Source organism: Limulus polyphemus, unplaced genomic scaffold (genome assembly GCF_000517525.1).
Source record: "Limulus polyphemus unplaced genomic scaffold, Limulus_polyphemus-2.1.2 Scaffold13847, whole genome shotgun sequence".
Classification (NCBI taxonomy): Eukaryota; Metazoa; Arthropoda; class Merostomata; order Xiphosura; family Limulidae; genus Limulus; species Limulus polyphemus.
In genome coordinates this window covers 388-6,324 of record NW_013679457.1, presented here as the reverse complement: position 1 = coordinate 6,324, position 5,937 = coordinate 388, and the positions used below count along the sequence as shown (strand labels likewise).

The 5,937-nt window shown below is 35.0% G+C and overlaps 1 long non-coding RNA gene across 1 annotated transcript; it reads left to right on the top strand.

Moving 5' to 3' along the window:
- The first annotated feature begins 1,952 nt into the window (after positions 1-1,952).
- LOC111084120 lies at positions 1,953-5,145 on the top strand. Its single transcript, XR_002609401.1, has 3 exons — positions 1,953-2,071; positions 2,686-2,756; positions 5,075-5,145. It is a non-coding gene; the product is annotated as an uncharacterized LOC111084120 (long non-coding RNA).
- Positions 5,146-5,937: the final 792 nt, after the last annotated feature.

Below are 5,937 nucleotides of genomic sequence, written 5' to 3'. Positions count from 1 at the left end.
TGAGAAATAATAAAAACACTGATTCAGAAACAATAACGATAGAATGACAATTGTTGTATCAAATATTCCTTAGAGTTCTTTAATATTCCTTAAAGTCCAAATATTCCTTAAAGTCCAAATATTCCTTAGAGTTCTTTAATATTCCTTAGAGTTCTTTAATATTCCTTAGAGTCCAAATATTCCAGCGTTAGTTAAGAAACCATAGTTTTACATACACAATAGATTATATAATTAATAACGTCAATTGAGGCGGACAAGTAACAGAATAAGCGTTAAGTTAGACTAATAAAAAAACTTAGAAAATAAATTTTTAAATAATTGATTCGCAATATTCCATGTATTTCAACTTCATCGCAACAGCCAACTCAAGTGCAGAAAATTCTTTTTTATTATTGTTTATACCATCCCACTTCAGACACCAATTTGTTACGCCTCTGATCGTTTGTTGATTTTCCATAAAAATTCTTTCCGAAGAAACTTTAGCGACACGAGTCCTTTCTTAAATAAAACTGGTTTATTCTTTCTCAATACAACTTTGAAATTCACTTAATTTCCACGGTCACGCTATAATTCACAACGAACGACTCACGCGCTCGACCCAACTGTCCGTCTCTATCTCTGTCTGCAATTCAATTACATTACATTGTTGTCGTCACTTCTTGGCGGTCTTATATACAAGAATACCGCATATCTAGTAAACACTCGAGCATTCACGAACCTTCGAGAATATGACGTGTTACTAGCGTCACGTGACCCCCGCTGTCGTAACAAGGGAAAACGAAACTGTTTTAAATATGGCATAGAGAAGGATGTGTTGATTCGATTCTGCTGGTAGACGACTTGAGCTTCTAGTGTTAAAGATTTATTTCCTTATTTTGTTGAGTGTTTGAGTGTTTTTCGAATTCGTTACTGCATTACAAACCTTTTAGATTTAATTCCCTACTCACCTACATTTTAATTGAATACCTTTTTTTCTTAAGGTTCATTTACCGTATTTTAGCGACATCTGGCGTCTGTGGCACGCTGCTGTGAGGTTTTGTTCTGTCACTTCGTAATTAAGCGTTCGCAAGTTTTTTAAAGGAACAAGTCTGGTGTAAGTCTACCATAAAGTAACTCCACTTTTTTGTTCCTTTCAACAAAATGTTCGTATATATATATATTATTGGTGGATCTGGTTGAGTAACCAGATCTCCACTTTTTTGTTCCTTTCAACAAAATGTTCGTATATATATATATATATTATTGGTGGATCTGGTTGAGTAACCAGATCTCCACTTTTTTGTTCCTTTCAACAAAATGTTCGTATATATATATATATTAGTTGGTGGATCTGGTTGAGTAACCAGATCTCCACTTTTTTGTTCCTTTCAACAAAATGTTCGTATATATATATATTATTGGTGGATCTGGTTGAGTAACCAGATCTCCACTTTTGGTTTCTTTCAACAAAATGTTCGTATATATATATATTATTGGTGGATCTGGTTGAGTAACCAGATCTCCACTTTTGGTTCCTTTCAACCAAACGTTCGTATATATTATTCCTAGCTTGACATCTCCCAAGATGGTGATTTTTGTTCTTTTATCGTAACTATTTTTTGGTTTCAGTATACCTGATTATTTCAACGTTTATACTAAAGAAGCACAGTCTCCACTAACATTTGTGGACTTTTTTTTTTTTCTTATTACTTTTTCTGTTTTATACTTTATGAGATTAGCGCTAACTTCATAAGGCCGTGCCACAAATGTTAATAAATTAGATAAGAAATATATATATACCAAACTTTGTCATTCAATTTTCTTTTGGAAGTTTACAATGTATTGAGCATAAATTTCTTACTTCCCTCGCACGAGGCTATGTCGAATTTAAGCTACCAGAACTTTTGCTAATAAGTCGAAAACACAAGAAAATGGAGTTCCTTAACAATCCATAAAATTATCTAATATTTTAGTGCATCAGAATTATGCTGGAGTAGACTGCGAGAAGGTTCCATTCTTTCTATCGGTGGTTCTCAACGACTCTAATAATCAAGACTTTCAACAGTACAGAGCCATCTTGTGGCGAAAGATGGTGAGTTGTTTTTTAAGAACTAGGGTTACATGTTTCAAGTTGACAAGAAGCGTACAATTCTAACTGAGACACGATTAACAATACCTATATAGAATATGCTAATTTTGAATAGCAAGTTTGGTGATGTGCAAATACATTAGGCTGGTAGACAATTGTATTTAATGCTTAGATTTTCTTAGCACAATCAATGAAAAGTACATATATAAGCCTCCCAGTACCACAGCTGGGTGTCTGCGGACTTATAACGCTAAAAACCGAGTTTTTATGCCCATGGTGGGCAGATCACAGATAGCCCACCCTGTAGCTTTGTGTTTAACTACAAACAAGTATATATAAATACAAAGAAGTAATGTGAGAGCTATCTTTCTTAAAGCCCTAATAAAACAAAAATGAAAGTTTAAATTATTTGGGATTATTAGAATCACATGTGTGGTTTAGCGAGTCCAGAAAAAGATCAAATAAATTTCTTATTTTTATAATAACGACGGCAATAAAATAAAATCTATAAAATAACATTCCAACACTGTAGTTCTTAAAATTGTATATCTTAACGTCTTTACTATGTTTGGGGAACTTATAATTTTGTGTTTAAACTTACAACTCAATATTTCTAGGGTGCCGAGAAGATGTGTTTATCTCATAGACTTACACAGGGAAAACCTCTAACGGCCAAATCTATTTTGAGGTAAGAACAGGGTTGTTGTTTTTTTTTAAATATCCAAAAAATAATAATTAAAAAAATGTTCAAAGTTATTGTTTACCATTACTGAGTTTGTTTCTTTTTGTTTATTTGTCAAGGAAAATTTACTCTCACTGATAGTAACTAAAAACTAACAAAGACGATATCAAACCTTTAATGATGTTAACAATAGTATCGGAGTAAGTTTCAGGTTTGTTGACAACTTACGAATTGCAATCCTGTTAGCGTTTGACCAACCTAGCCTGATAAAAAAAATTAAACACACACAATCGAAACTTTTAGTTATTTAGTTCCTCCAGTTCCTGTCACACGCAGCTTCTTTGGCCTCGTTCCAATTCATATTCATTTCCTGTGTAAGTCTTTATGTAATGGTGTTATCCCGGGTCTCTTCTTTGGACGGCAACGTTTTCTAGGCCCATGTGGTGGTACCCAATCCAGAATCGTCTCGGCATGTCGACTGTCTGGAAGTCTTATCACATAACCTTCAATCTGCAATTTCTCGAGACATCTACAACTCACATCTGTCGTGGGACCTCTTCATTGGTCTCTGTATGAGGTCCTCGGGATTTTATTAATACATTTCTTTTGGAAAAGGTTACATTTATGAGATACTTTTATTGTCTTCTTTCACGTCTTGCAAACATATATATATACCACGAAGCTATAAAGCCGTAGTTTTGTGATCACGTGGATGGTGTTAGTGGACCAATTGTTTCCAGGTCATTGTCACTTTTCCCAGACTCGTTTTTCAAAGCTCCATCCGTTGCTATAAGCACTCTTTACTTTATTTAAATAGTATCACTTTAATTGGTACCGGTGAATAAAGATTTGGTCACAAACTGACTTTACTTTTCGTCAGATATCAACTTTCGTAACTATTCTAGATTTAACATCATCTTATTTAAGAATGACGAAATTAACTGACTTCTTGTGCACATAGCGATCTAGTTAGCCCAGACATTTAAAAACATTATAAATTAATCTGTGCAAGATTTTTACTATCTTGAGTTTTTACACGAGAATGAAACTCACTGGAGAAGTTTAGATTATCAAGTTTATGTTGTGGATGAGACGTGTTATGGAAAAGACATGTTGTGGAAGAGACGTGTTATGGAAGAGACACGTTGTGGACGAGACGTGTTATGAGAGAAACATGTTGTGGATGGGACATGTTGTGGATGAGACGTGTTATGGAAGAGACATGTTGTGGAAGAGACATCTTGTGGATGAGACGTGTTATGGATGAGACGTGTTATGGAAGAGACATCTTGTGGATGAGACATGTTGTGGATGAGACATGTTGTGGAAGAGACATGTTGTGGATGAGACATGTTGTGGATGAGACATGTTGTGGATGAGACATGTTGTGGAAGAGACATGTTGTGGATGAGATATGTTGTGGATGATACATGTTATGGATGAGACGTGTTGTGGATGAGACGTGTTATGGAAGAGATATGTTGTGGAAGAGACATGTTGTGGATGAGACGTGTTATGGAAGAGACGTGTTATGGAAGAGACATGTTGTGGAAGAGACATCTTGTGGAAGAGACATGTTGTGGATGAGACATGTTGTGGGTGAGACGTGTTGTGGATGAGACATGTTGTGGATGAGACATCTTGTGGAAGAGACATGTTGTGGATGAGACATGTTGTGGATGAGACGTGTTGTGGAAGAAACATCTTGTGGAAGAGACATCTTGTGGAAGAGACATCTTGTGGAAGAGACATGTTGTGGATGAGACATGTTGTGGATGAGACATGTTGTGTAAGAGACATCTTGTGGAAGAGACATGTTGTGGATGAGACATGTTGTGGGTGAGACGTGTTGTGGAGGAGACATCTTGTGGATGAGACATGTTGCATTCGCTCACGAATGTTGACCTTTTTAATTTGATTTTTGTTTTTTTATAGGTGAATTAGTCATTGGTCTGTTGAATTCGGACTGATTTCAAACTCGTGAACGAATCAATGAAACAAGATGTCACCTTGATACTGTCTTGTACCTGTTTCCAGGTGCTTAGAAGGTCTTAAAACACACAACACTGTACTTGTCCCAGTGGCACAGCGGTATGTCTGCGGACTTACAACGCTAGAAACCAGGTTTCGATACCTGTGGTGAGCAAACCACAGATAGCCCATTGTGTAGCTTTACACTTAATTACAATCAAACTTCTTTACATTTTTATCGTGAGTTTTTTTGCTCTTTGGTTTTGTTTCGTGTTCTGTATTCCGTTGTTATTGTTGTTCTTGTTTTTTCGTGTATCTCTTAAAAATAAAATTCCTTTTTTTATCACCATCAGTAACTTTCAGAATATGGACAAGCTAGAAAAAGGTCCTCGAGAGATCGTCAATCCAGACTTACAAAAGGTATGTGTTTACAGTGATTAAAATGTGTTAATAAACACTGTATCTCATATTTACTAAACCTACGTTTTTCTGTCAAGGTAAATAATTTTCGAAATTTTAAAATAGGGACAGGATGATCCATGACGCTAAATTCCAAAAGTATACGTAAAAATATATATTGTTACATTAAAAATAATATGTATATCCTATTTCTAACTGTAAAGATCCATTTATATTCTTTGGTAAATAAGTATCATTTAATAGTTTCAAATACTAACAAAAAAAAAGTTGCATTATTATAATCCTGTAGTTATCAATGCCGAACGTGTGTTGTAATGGCTAACCGTCATTATTTCGCCGGTTTGTATTTATTTCTGTAATATTGTTGTTCTACTTTTCTACATTGTTATTGTTATTCTAATCAACATCTTTCATTTAACTAATTGTTAAACTCCCTCTTGCTCCCCACTGATTCGCGTGTATATTTCTGTAGTGGTATTGTTGCATCCATACAATGAAGTATTTACTAAAATATAACAATCCATTTTGTTTATAATATTGTTGCGTCATCGAGATCATGTGATTCTCACGCTCTCTACTTTCTAGAATTATCCTGTACTTTGGCGAATGTTCTACTTCTTACTAGATGTAGGGTAGGCTGGTATATATAAGAGGGGACAACGTGACGCGGTAATGTAATGTGTGTGGAGATAGTGAGTAACTGATTTGCAGTCAGAAGTATTGTTGACGTTCGTTGATTAGCATGATTGTTGAAGTTAAGTGTATCGGTAAAGTTATATCCGGAAAGAATAAACCA